Below are 14374 nucleotides of genomic sequence, written 5' to 3'. Positions count from 1 at the left end.
GGTTGCCCTCATCAGACCCTTAAAAATCTCACTCAATCTCCCAAATTCTCTCTGAACCTTACAGATTTCTGTTTTGTCCCTGTATGGGAGAGGTTGGTATGTTCTTGTACCATTCCTTCTCCCTAAATAAACCACTGGAGTTACCGATGGTATTGATTTCTCGATAGGGGCAGGCTTGTGTTCGTCCCGCGCACCCCCCACCTCGGTGAGGGGCAGCTCGCCCCCCCCCCCTCGGGCTGTCTGCTCCGCGGTGGAGACTCGGGCCCCGCCCCGGCTCTGAGCTGCGGGGCTGCTGTGCCGTGTCCCCGCCCTGCTGTGAGCCGCTGGGCTCGGAGGAGTGGAGGGGCCGGCCCCGCCCCTGTTCCCGGGGCAACCCGGGGGCTGGCACTGATAAGGAGGGTGGAGTGTTGCTATGGGAGATAAGCAGGCGTCGGAGGAGGGGAGGGAGGAGGGGGTGGGGGCGGAGGGGGTGGCGGAGGGCGGGGGAAGCAAAGGAATGCGAGTGGGAGGGGGAGTGGGGGCTGGAGCGGCCCGCGCCGGCAGAAGCACATGGCCGCCGCCATGATCTGGCCGCGTGTGCCTCTCAGATGCCGTTAAGACACACTCCGGGCTGTATCTCTCCGAAAAACAAGGTGTTATAGGGAGATGTGAGAAACTACAGATTGAGATATTGTTTATTAAGATATATATAAAGGTTAGACAATTGTGAGAAACTACAGATTGGGATAGTGTTTATTAAGATATATGTAAAGGTTAGACAATTGTGAGAAACTACAGAGTGGGATATTGTTTATTAAGATATATGTAAAAGTTAGACAACTGTGAGAAGAAAAATACAGACTGAGGTATTGAGATAAAGTTAGACCACGGAGGTATGCAAACACCAAACGGACACAGCTGATACTAGATAAGATAACAAGCACTTCAACCGGAGACTGAAGATAAAGACCACAACAACCATTCACACTAGGGGACTGCTTAAACAAACACAAGATAACGACAGGAATTGACTTGCAAATTCCAGGGAGACAAAAGAAGAAATAGGAATAAAAGGAGACAGTTGGAGTGAAATCGGCGGAGCAGCCAAAGCTTCGAATTTTTGGAAGTTTTTGGATTTGCTTCCCCAGCGCTGTTACCTTTGTTCATATCCTACTTGCTGTAAATTAATAAAATTCTTAATTGGATTATGTTCCGTTGTGGCGCAAATTTATAACAATTTCTGGTGCCGTGACTCAGATAAGGAAGGGTGGGCTTTTGATCCTCCGGGGAAAGGCGCCCCGCGATATTTTCGCGGCCCCGTGATCAACAGCTTTCCTCAAAACCTTACCGACGAACCTAAAATCTAGGATAAGGAACAAAGGAAAAAAAAAACCGGTAAAATCCCATAAAAATTCTGTGCACGGGAGTCCGGACGAAGACGCAGGACGCGTAAGTATATTGCGAAATTATTCGCAGAGCGAAACTGTTCGCGGCGAAATTGTTCGCGGGTTTGCCGTTCGGGCGGGATTGGGTTTCCTGGAATATAACGAATGAGAGGTTCGATATACTGAACCAAGCAAGTGTGGACTCTTAAGTACTGCGTTTTCCATCTCCCGAGAGGGACTGGGCCAGGAACAAGAGGAGCGAGTGAGTGTGTGTTTGTGGATATTCCAGAAGATGGGGGCGAAGGGCAGCAAGCCTTCGGCTCCCATGGGGGGGGTACCCTCTGTACCTAAGAATACCCCTCTGGCATATATCTTAGATAATTGGAAGTATTTCCCTGGAACCCTAGGGAAAGATAAGCAAAAAATGATAGAATATTGTACTAAGATATGGGGAGGGAAGAAGATTTCTAAGAATGTTATTTGGCCAGTCTATGGGTCAGAAGAAGATTGGGTAAGACAGCAATTAAACCTCTGGGTTAATAATAAAAAATCTTTTAACCCAGAGGAGAGTCTGTATGCGGAAGTGTGGCTAGAAAAGCCGGGGGCTAGACTTTATTCATTAAAAGAAACAAAAACTAAGCCCCAGAAAAAGAAGGAAGAGTTAGACGATATCCTTCTAACCCTCCCTCCTTACATTCCTCCTCCTGTTCCCGCAGCCCCTCCAGAGATCCCTAGAGCGCCCACTCCCCCACCAGAATCAGAAGGGTCCCCACCCCCTCCTAGACGTGTAACTAGAAGTCAAAGAGGGGCAGCTCAGATGTACCCCCTAAGGGAAGTACCTATGGGTGGACCTCAACCTGTGGTTGGATATATTTCTGTACCCTTAAATTCTGCCGACCTACGAGATTTTAAAAGAACCGAGATGGGAAACTTAATTGAGGACCCATTCGGAGTAGCAGAAAGATTAGATCAATTTTTGGGACCAAACCTTTATACTTGGGATGAGTTGCAATCTATCCTTGGTCAATTATTTACTACCGAGGAAAGAGATATGATTAGACGAGCAGGAATGAGACTGTGGGATGCTCAGCATGCCCAGGGACCTCGAGCAGATATTAAATGGCCACTCCAAAGACCTAATTGGAATAATCAGGATCCGGCTCATAGAACTCATATGCAGGACCTGAGAACTATAATAATTCAGGGAATTAGGGAAGCAGTACCCCGTGGGCAGAATATCAATAAAGCATTTAATGAAATGCAAAAGAAAGATGAGAGCCCTACTGAATGGCTGGAACGGCTGAGGAAAGCCCTTCAGCTGTACTCTGGAGTAAACCCAAACGATCCGGTAGGACAAGCGCTCCTCAAAACTCAGTTTGTGGCAAAATCATGGGAAGATATCAGAAAGAAGATTGAAAAGTTAGAAAACTGGCAGAATAGAGGGTTGGATGAATTAGTGAGGGAAGCTCAGAAAGTCTACGTAAGGCGGGAAGAAGAGAGCAGCAAGCGACAAGTAAGAATGATGGTAGCAGCAGTCAGAGAGGACCGCAAAGGGCGAACTGGTGAACATAGATCTGCTAGGATGAAACAAGGAAAAGTAGTAATAGAAAAGGAACAGAGATCTTGTTTTTACTGTGGAAAGAAGGGACATATAAAGAAGAATTGCAGAGAAAGGATCAGGGATGAGGAAAATTTGAAAACGGAATAGGAAAGTCAGGGGCTCTATATTTTAGGGGACCGGAGCCACCGTGAGCCCTTGATAAAATTAAAAATAGGTCCCCAGAGACAAGAGTTCACCTTTTTGGTAGACACTGGGGCTGAGAAATCAACTATTAAGCAAATACCTGAGGGATATGAAGTTTCCCCTGAAAAGGTACAAGTTATTGGGGCAAAAGGGGAACCCTTTAAGGTGAGAAAAATTAAAAATGTGATATTCGAAACTGAAAATAAATTTGGAGTGGGTGAACTCTTGCTCGTCCCTGAAGCAGAATTTAATCTGTTAGGACGAGATTTAATTGTTGAACTGCAATTAGAAATTAAAGTAAAAAATCAAGAATTGGCAGTATCCGCTTATCCTTTGACTGTGGATGATCAAAAACAAATTAACCCCAATGTTTGGTACTCTCCGGACACAATTGGTAGACTGGAAATGCCGCCAATTAAAATCCAAATTTCCGAACCCCACGTACCTGTGAGGGTAAGGCAATATCCCATATCCTTAGAAGGACGGAGAGGATTGAAGCCAGAAATTGATCGATTGTTGGCACAAGGAATCTTAGAGCCTTGTATGTCACCTTTTAACACCCCCATTTTGCCTGTAAAAAAACCTAATGGGAAATATCGGCTCGTACATGATCTAAGGGAAATAAACAAAAGAACTGTCACCCGGTTCCCTGTAGTAGCAAATCCATATACATTGCTAAGCAAACTAGGACCACATAATTCCTGGTATAGTGTAATTGATTTAAAGGATGCCTTTTGGGCCTGTCCGCTGGCAGAAGAATGCCGTAATTACTTTGCCTTTGAATGGGAAGACATAGAGACGGGCCGGAGACAGCAATTAAGATGGACCGTGCTCCCCCAAGGGTTCACTGAATCCCCTAATCTGTTTGGACAAGCCCTAGAAGAACTCTTAACAGAATATCAGGTACAAACGGGGAATGTGCTGTTACAATATGTAGATGATCTGCTCATAGCGGGGAATAATAAGGAGAATGTAAAGAAAGAAACCATTCGACTTCTAAACTTTCTTGCACAAAAGGGACTACGGGTATCACAAGAAAAGTTACAATTTGTGGAGGAAAAAGTGAAATATCTGGGACATTATCTGTTTAACGGCCAGAAAATATTAGACCCAGAGCGCATTAAAGGAATTCTGGAATTACCTATGCCTGTCACTAAGAGGCAAATTAGGCAGGTATTAGGACTATTTGGGTATTGTAGGCAATGGATAGAGAACTACAGCTCTAAAGTTAAATTCTTATATGAACAATTGCCTAAAGGAAAAATACCCAAGTGGACTCCTCAGGATCAAGAGCAGTTTGCCAGCCTCAAAAGGGAGCTAAGTCAAGCACCAGTTTTAAGCCTCCCAGATTTAAAAAGGCCCTTCCATTTATTTGTTAACATACACGAAGGAACGGCATTCGGAGTGTTAACTCAGGAATGGGCCGGACAAAGGAAACCGGTGGCATACCTATCAAAGCTGTTAGACCCTGTAAGCAGGGGTTGGCCAAGCTGTTTACAAATCATTGTTGCCGCTGCTCTGTTACTTGAAGAAACAAATCGCATTACTTTTAATGGAGAAGTTATCTTATATGCGCCTCATAACATCAGAGGAGTGCTGCAACAAAAGGCAGAGAAATGGCTTACAGATAGCCGATTACTAAAGTATGAGGGAATACTTATAGAATCCCCTAAACTATCTTTAAAAACTATTGGAGCAGTTAACCCCGCTGAATTTTTGTACCCAGGAGAAGGTAATGAACTATTGCACAATTGTTTTCAAACAATTGAACAACAAACACGCATTAGGTCAGACTTAGAGGAAGAAGAACTACAAAGTGGAGAAGTATTATTTATAGATGGGTCATCACGAATAGTGGAAGGTAAACGATTGTCTGGATATGCCATTGTTAAGTGGGAAAAAGGAGAATTTAAGATAAGGGAATCAGGCCCCCTGAGTGCCAGCTGGTCAGCACAAGCTTGTGAGCTATATGCATTGTGGAAAGCATTAGTGTCGCTGAAGGGAAAGGATGGAACTATATATACAGACTCACGTTATGCGTTTGGAGTAGTACACACTTTTGGGAAAATATGGGAGGAAAGAGGATTCATTAACTCACAGGGAAAAGAGCTGGTACACCAGGAATTAATTCGTCGAGTTCTGGGGGCATTGAAAATGCCAAATAAAATAGCAGTTGTACATATAAAGGGACACCAGCGAGGTACAAGTTATCAGGTTAGGGGAAATAATGCAGCTGATACAGAAGCAAAACGAGTGGCAGGCAATTATAATATAATTCTGACTATGCAACAAGCACCAGTTAGTAAAAATTTGAGTTTTGAGTCTGCAGAAAAAGAAAAACTAGAACAAATGGGAGCTAAAGAACAGGATGGGAAATACATATTGCCAGATGGGAGAGAAGTCTTGCCGAAGGGCATAGCAATTGAAATATTTTCAAAAATACACAGCAAAACACACTGGGGAACTCAGGCATTAGTTGATCATTTCAATCAACAGTATGCCTGTATAGGTGTATATAATATAGCAAAGACAGTCACGGCAGCCTGCGAGACCTGTCAAAAGGTTAATCGAAAAAACATAAAACAGAGACCTCTTGGGGGACGTTCCCCAGCATACAGACCTTTCTCACATATACAAGTAGATTTTACTGAACTACCTAGGGTAGGGCGTTACAAATATTTATTAGTAATGGTGGATCACTTAACACATTATGTCGAGGCTTTTCCTACCTCCAGGGCAACCGCTAACCAAGTCACTAAAGTGTTACTTGAACATGTTATACCTCGATATGGAGTACCTGAAGTAATTGACTCGGACAGAGGAACGCATTTTGTGTCAAAAATTGTTAAAGATCTAACAGAAAGCTTGGGTATCAAGTGGGAATACCATACACCATGGCATCCACAAAGTTCAGGAAAAGTTGAAAGGATGAATGGAGAAATTAAAACTATTTTGACTAAACTAATGATAGAAACCAAATTATCATGGATTAAATGCCTACCTATGGCACTATTAATTCTCAGAACCAGACCCCGAGCAGATGTAGGAATATCAGCGTTTGAAATGGTGTATGGAATGTCCTACAGAATTGAAAGCCCACAAACAAATGTTTTAATTAGAGACCGTGTGATTAATGAATATGTTTCACAATTAGCAGAACATCGTAACCAGCTTTGGGAACATGGACTGATTGTGCAACGACCCCCGTTGGACTTAAAAATACACAAAGTTAAACCTGGGGATTGGATATTGATTAAAGTGTGGAAGGAAGAAACCCTAAAACCCAATTGGGAGGGACCTTATCTCGTTTTGTTGACAACAGAAACAGCTGTCCGGACTGCTGAGCGTGGATGGACTCATGCCAGCCGCATTAAAGGCCCAGTGACGAGACCCCACTGGAAAGTAATCAGTACTCCAGGTGACACCAAGATAACTCTAAAAAGATAACGAAATGATAAAGACTTTATTTGATTTTTTTGCTGCATTACCTTTTGGTATAAAGTGTGTATTGCTGTTTATATTTGCTATAGTTATTTCCTTTTTTATCTATTATATATGGAAGCGTACAACGTGTGCTGAAGGAAATTGTTAAGCATATGTAGTCACACAATAGTGAATATGAAAGATATGCTGATGTAAATAATGTATGTACTCTAGTTATACGAATTAGTTGTAATGATTTAAACTACAATTGTTTTCCATTTGCTTGTTTTAGGCATAAGGTATGCCGGGATAAATGGTGGACACGCTGTGAATGTGGATACCCTCAATATTATTATTACCATTCCAATGAACCTGTCCTCTTTGTGGCTGAAATCTTGGTTATAAAGTGTAGAAGGGAAGTACTAACTGTGTCTTGCTTTGCCCCATTAGTTCAAGCTGCAAAGTGGGAAGCCTATGTAAACAGGCAGAAAACCCAAACAGCTGTTCTCCTGAAGAATTCCCTTGCTGCCGAGAAGATGATGCACCCCGTGACTCGGAGCAGCCGAGTCGACGGGCGAGGCAGAAGAGGAACAGACTGTGGAGAAAAAAATCAGAACAATGGGATGCAAAAGCAGGAACAACAGAGCTTCCCCGGGATTGGTAAAAATTTACATAAATTGGTAAAATTGACAGACACCCTTTTTCCTGGTATACCGTTAGTCTTCATATTGATAATAACCCTGGCAGAAGGGGGAAACCCACATGAACCATTCAAGTGGGAACTAATATCTTGGGAAGGAACGAGAACAATAGCCACTTTTAGCGACATAGGTCCACCAGAGTTCATAGTAAAACTTTGTGATTTAGTACCAATACATTGTGGAAAGGGACCTCCATTTTATATATGCCCGGCTTCTGGACCGTCTTACTGTAATTATCCCGGACATTATTATTGTGGCTATTGGGGATGTGAAACAATAGCCTCGGGCTGGTCAGTAAAGGCCCCTGATAAATATATAAAAGCAACCTGGACTCCTAATGGATGTGTACCTGAGCAAACAGGTGTAGATCTTACAGGTCTGCGGGACATGGGTTATGTGGCTTCACGAGACAGGGAAGTCTGTACCCGCATCAAATTTCAAGTAATACAGCCCTTAGGAGACAAGTGGTTAGTAGGACTAACATGGGGAATACGTGTCTATGGAGGAATTCCTAAAGACGGGGGAGGGCATTTTCTCATAAGAAAAGTTAAAATACCACATGATCCACTCCCTGTTGGGCCGAATAAAGTATTGAATTCACCCATTTCCCCGACGAAAAAGATAGTCCCCGCAAGTGTTACAACCACTTGTCCAAACCCCTTATCGATAACAAATAGAACAGCTAATGACGTGGTGATTGGTAGGGATTCAGGTGTGCTGAAACCCAAAGACCCTTTATGGGATTTAATGCAAGCCTCTTATCGTGCCCTTAATGAAAGCAAACCAAATTTAACCAAGGAATGCTGGTTATGTTATAATGTTAGACCACCATATTTTGAGGCGATTGGAAAATCAGATAAGATTCAATGGTCCAGAGGTTCAAACCCACGAGAATGCCCATGGAATGACCAAAAAAACCATACACAGGGAATTACTATTCAATTAGTAACAGGTCAAGGAAAATGTATTGGTACAGTGCCCAAAAATTATCAGCCTTTATGCAACCAAACAACAATAATCACTACAAAAACCATAAATAAACACAAGAATAGAAAAGACAAATGGGCTATCCCGACACCAGGAGCTAAATGGGTTTGTTCAGACATCGGAGTAACGCCTTGCCTATCCCTAAATCTGTTTGACCAATCTCAGTTCTGCGTACAGGTGATAATTGTTCCTCGTCTAATCTATCACACTTCTGAGGAAGTGTTACGCCACTTTGAAGGAGACCTGAATATACAAAAACGAGAACCAATTACAGTGGTAACCTTAGCTACACTGCTAATAGCGGGGGGAGTCGGAGCAGGTACAGGCATAGCCTCCCTAGTAAAAAGTCAGGAATTACAAAGTTTACAGACGGCTGTAGATGAAGATTTAGCAAAAATAGAACAATCTATCCAAAATTTAGCCACTTCAGTAAAGTCTTTATCGGAAGTAGTGCTGCAAAATAGAAGAGGGTTAGATTTATTATTCCTAAAAGAGGGGGGGTTATGCGTAGCGATAAATGAAGAATGCTGCTCTTTTGCTGACCATACGGGAGTAGTTCAGGACACTATGTCTGAACTCCGAAAAAGGTTAAATCAACGTAGAAAGGATCGGGAGGCGGGTAGGACATGGTATGAAAATTGGTTTAATGTTTCACCTTGGCTAACCACCTTGCTGTCTGCCTTAGCAGGACCGCTTATTATATTGATTCTGGGACTTATATTCGGGCCTTGTATATTACGCTGTATAGTACACGATATTAAAAAACGATTTGACATAGCTAAACTGCTAATTTTAACTACGAGGTCGGGGGAAAAATATAAAAATGCATCTATTAATGAGAAGGAAGATTGTTGCGAATGTGTTATACCACGAGGGGGCTACGCCTATTGTAATTGTGAAGTATTACCATGTGAGTGTAATGATAAATGTTGGGATTGTGGAAAAAGGTTTATTTACAGTGCCGAGAATGAAAGCAACGTCTAATAAACAATAATAGTATAAAGAGAAGAAGGGGGGAAATTGTGAGAAACTACAGATTGAGATATTGTTTATTAAGATATATATAAAGGTTAGACAATTGTGAGAAACTACAGATTGGGATAGTGTTTATTAAGATATATGTAAAGGTTAGACAATTGTGAGAAACTACAGAGTGGGATATTGTTTATTAAGATATATGTAAAAGTTAGACAACTGTGAGAAGAAAAATACAGACTGAGGTATTGAGATAAAGTTAGACCACGGAGGTATGCAAACACCAAACGGACACAGCTGATACTAGATAAGATAACAAGCACTTCAACCGGAGACTGAAGATAAAGACCACAACAACCATTCACACTGGGGGACTGCTTAAACAAACACAAGATAACGACAGGAATTGACTTGCAAATTCCAGGGAGACAAAAGAAGAAATAGGAATAAAAGGAGACAGTTGGAGTGAAATCGGCGGAGCAGCCAAAGCTTCGAATTTTTGGAAGTTTTTGGATTTGCTTCCCCAGCGCTGTTACCTTTGTTCATATCCTACTTGCTGTAAATTAATAAAATTCTTAATTGGATTATGTTCCGTTGTGGCGCAAATTTATAACAGGAGATAAGGGGTGGGTGAGGGGTTTTCAGGGCTGGGGTATTGAGGAGGTGGGTAGGAAGGGGAAAAGGGAGTGTTAGAACTGTGTTTCTGCGTTTGCATGCTTTCTTCTGCTTCTAAAATATTTTTCCGTGCTTGTAAAAATATCGGAATAAATCGAGAAACTTTATGTTCACCATTTTCGACTTTTAAAGTTAATATCTGTCCAATTTGGTTCCAAAAAGCAAGCGAATTCAGGTCTTGCACAGTAAAATTTGGTATTTCTGTCTGTAGCCAGCACACAAAACGCAGGAGAAGCTTGTTAGGGAATGATACATTGTTTAAGTTATTGCTAAGATGTGTTAGTATACTCTTCTGCTGCAGTGAAATGTTAGTACCCATGATTTTTAATTGTTTCACTGGTCTAGTCTCCACCAGAGCTAATAACACAGCACGAATGATTCGAATTTCCCGCCGTGGAAAACCCGAGCGGGGGGGGCACAGGGGGAGGGGCGGTCTCAGCCCTCTCGTCCCGTGCCGGTTCCCCCTGGAACGTGGGTATGCGCAGCCCACCGGTTCCCGCTTACTCGCAGTGGGGCCCTGGCTCACCGTCCCGCAAGCAGCCCCCCCCAGTCACTTATGGTAGCCTCTCCCAGCCAGGCGCGGTCCCGGGTGCCGCGATCGGAGAATTTACCAAGCCTGTGACTGCGGGATTCGTCTGTGAAACCCTCTCTGGGGGTTCCCTCTCCAGTCGGCTCTCCTGTGGTACGCAGGCAGAGGTCCCCGACTGTGCCCCGTGACTCAAAGCTGTTAAAGGCAGCTAGAGTACTAGGGCAGTTGACTGTCCCCAAAAGCTTTTGACTCCCACTGAAATAGGGGGTCCAGCTTCTTCGTGGGCTCAGAGCAGCACACGTTGGGGCGCCAACTGTTATTTCTATTGGTTTTCCCCCCCTCCACGCAGCCCCCCGAATGAATCCGACTAGCTCAGAGATATGGGGCTGTGGGGGGAGGAAATAGCATGGAGAGGGAAAGGTATACAGAAGAGGCTCCTTACCCCAGGGTGTTGGAACAGGTCTCTTTATTCTGTGGTGTCCATGGAGAGCGGGGCAAAAGAGAAAGAGCAGGAAGTTTCAGGGGTCTATATAGGTTTTGGACAGGGTGGGCACTCCTGGCTCCCCGCCAACCCCATTGGGGCAGGAGGGAGGATTCAGGGGTTATCATGATCAGAGCCACAGAGGCCCTAGGAAAGGGGGGACAAAAGGGTGTCCAGGAGCCCACCGTAACAGGTTTATTTCAGCATAAGCCTTCTCAGACATTTTACACAAAGTTACCTCAGTGTTAGCCTCTGTATCATATTTTACAATACCCATTTGCATTCCCGCTTTAGTCATCAAAGCCCTTCCCAGTTAATTACAATCACAATCAGGAACAAACAGGAATTCATGCATTTCATACCTGTCTCCCACATCTACTAATAGTGGCTGAATAAAATACACCTGCTAATCTTTTCCACTCACCCCTTGAATAATCAAAGATCTTTTAGACAGTTCCCCCCCCTCCCCCTTAGGGATAAAATTCAAGGTGGATTGAGAGGCCCCTGTGTCTACCAGGAAACACAGCTCCTCTTGATCCAGACCCATCTTAAAAGTTATCAAGGGCTTCAGTGTGGTGGGTCCCTGGTATAATGGGAGCCCCTGACACCCCTAACAATCCATCTCCATTATCCTCTGGACTTCCTCCTCCTGAGGATCCAGTTGTTTCTGTGGACATTCCTGCTTCCAGTGTCCCTCTGCCCTGCAGATAGCACATGGATTCTTTCCCTACTGCTGTTTGGGTTGGCTCTCCCCTGATGAGGAGGGAATGCCTCTGCCACTTCCTTGTGGCCAACACTGTCCCCTCTGTCCCGGGAGCTCCCTTGGGCCCTGCAGTTTATTTCTCCAGGCCTGTAATAACTCTGCCATCACCTTTGCCTTTTCTTCATCCCTTCTTACATACACTTGCTGTATCTTTCTAACCAGTTCATCCAGGGGCTTATTCTGCCCTTCCTCTAATCCCTCTGCTACTGCCTGTGGATACTCATTCTCCCACAGCTCAAAATAATTTGTTTCTACACTGACCTGCGGGATTTGTAATTTTCTCTTCTCCCCCCACCATTCTCCTTCCTCCCTTCCCGCGCGTTCCCCCTTTGTCCTGCGTCCCCTGCTCACTCCCCCTTCCCCCCGCGGTCCCTTGTCCCGACCCTTTATTCCCTTATCTCTCCCTTTCACCATGCGGTCCGGTCCCTGTCCCCTGCCCCCCCGCCTTTCCCCTCACCACGCGGGCTGTCCCTGCCCCCCCCTGCCCCCCCCCCCCACCGCAGCTTTCCCCTCTGGTCCCCGGGGTTTCCCTGTCCCCTGCCTCCCGTCCCATTGGCCGTGGCTCAGGTTCCCCCCCCGCCCCTGGCACGGGGTATAACTGAGCCCCGCTCGGTGCCCCGGTGTCTCGGGGAACACGCTCCCACAATAAACACATGTTTGCACCCGAGCCCCATGTCGCCATTTCGTCTGTTCCCGCGCAAACTGAGCCTCGCAGAGACAAGGGGAAAGTGACCGCTGTCTCCTTCCCTCCTCGCCGTGCCCGCAGGCGTCTGCCCGGAGCCGATCTCGCACGGCAACACTGACCCAACAAAATCCTTAGAAGAAACTCCTAATCTTTCCATGTACAATCCATATTTCCCAGATATTCCTTCCTCCTCCTCCTTGTGCTCACCTTCCTTGCCACACACCATATACTAGAGCCAGTCCCTGTCTTGCCACAGTGTCTAAACATGCCCCCCCCCCCCCAGCACACCTAGTGGGCACAGCTGGCAGCACCACAGGCGGCCAGGGTGTCCCAGAGCCCCATGGGGGCCAGGGGCCTCGCTGCCTGGGAAGGTAGCAGGGTCAGGGACTGACTGGCACTGAGCCTGCAGCTGTCTCACAGCCCCAGCCCGGCCCCACACATCCCTACAGGCCCCCAGCCCATGCTCCCAGTCACACACCTCCATGCCCAGTCCTGCCGCTCTTTGCATTAACCATATTTCTCCACACTACCCTTCAACCCATCCTTTCCCAACATACCAACACCATCCGTCCATCCCCTGTTGCCAAGACCCCTTCTAGACTCCCCTTATTGTCCCCCTGGGCATGGATTGTCGAGACCCCTTCTTGATTTTCACTTACTGCCCCCTTGGGTATCCATGTCTTTAATTACCTCTGGGAGAATGTGCAAACCAACTCAACATTCTCCCAAGGGACTCTTCAGAGACATTTTGGGATCGTCATCCCTTTTGCCAGGACCCCTTCCCGGCTTTACTTGCGCTACCCTCCATGGGTGCCCTTTCAGGTTTACTCCCCAAAGTTGCCATTGTACTCACCAGTGTGATTTTCAGTGGTCCTTCTCTGCAGACTCTTCACGGACCTCCCTGGTCCGCCACTCGTCTGTCTCCTGGACAGTCTTGGGACCCCAATCTATCACCCAATGCCAACCGCTACCAAGCGGAGCTGATCACCGAAACTGGGTGAGGAGTGCCTTCAGCTCCACTCACTTCCCACCGCCCCCAGCTAGTCGAAGTATCCTTGACAAATCCCCAATTTGTCAGGAAAATGAATCCATTATGTCAGAGGTTTATGTCCAAAACGGAGACAGAGGAGTCTTGTAACTTTATTTTGCAAATTTTTAGAAGATGCAGCTTCCTTTTCATCCTAATTTCCTGGCCGCATTTCCCTCTTTCTTTTCCTATTGACTGAGGTACTTGAGAGGTACAGACTTCTCAAATTGCCTTGATTTGCTCCAATGCTGAACCAAGAGTGACCTCAGAGACTGATTCAGTGAGGTAGGTATTTGCTTTATTTGGCACCGGGTATGTGGGGGATCACTCCTCCTAACACACACACCCAGCAGTTTTACACAGCACAATATATGGTTAAATTAATGCATATTCATTATATTCCTTGGTGTTGTGTGGCAAGGACATTTCTCTCTCTCTCAGGATTTTTCATAAAGGTGCACAGAGAGAAATGAAAGAGAAAACAATTTCTATTTCTGTTCCTTGTTTTTCTCATGTGGAATGTGTTTGGAGAATTGTTTACCTGGAGTGATTGCTTGATTGGATCATGGTGGATTGTTTGAGCCTGATGGCCAATTAGATCCGCCTGTGTCTGGACTCTCAAGAGAGGGTCAAGTGTTGTTAGTTAGAGATATAGTTAGAACAAGTAGGTTTGTAGTTTTTAGTATCTTTCTTTATGTAGTATATTAATGTATTTTAGCATAATTATAATAAAGAAATAATTCAGCCTTCTGAATTGAGTCAGACAACATCATCTCTTCTGAAACGTAAATTTTAAGGAATTTAGAGATTTTAGAGGAGCTAAGATTTTAGTTAGAGATAAGCCTTACTAGAGTTAATGAAAATAAATGAGTAGGCCTTGATGAAGTTAAGAGTTAGTAGCTAACTAATAATTGATTGCTTGTCAGCACAATGTTTATTTAGCTGGGCTTATAATGAAGAATATAGAAACTGACAAATAGGTTTTAGGAACAGAAGACAATTGTGGGCCTCCTCTGTTCT

General features: G+C 44.9%; 1 long non-coding RNA gene across 1 annotated transcript; it reads left to right on the top strand.

Moving 5' to 3' along the window:
* The first annotated feature begins 514 nt into the window (after positions 1–514).
* LOC140682123 (uncharacterized) lies at positions 515–9778 on the top strand. Its single transcript, XR_012053373.1, has 2 exons — positions 515–1428; positions 6263–9778. It is a non-coding gene; the product is annotated as an uncharacterized lncRNA (long non-coding RNA).
* Positions 9779–14374: the final 4596 nt, after the last annotated feature.

Source organism: Taeniopygia guttata, chromosome W (genome assembly GCF_048771995.1).
Source record: "Taeniopygia guttata chromosome W, bTaeGut7.mat, whole genome shotgun sequence".
NCBI lineage: Eukaryota > Metazoa > Chordata > Aves > Passeriformes > Estrildidae > Taeniopygia > Taeniopygia guttata.
The sequence above is the reverse complement of the archived record's forward strand: the minus strand, read 5'-3'. Positions and strand labels throughout refer to the sequence as shown.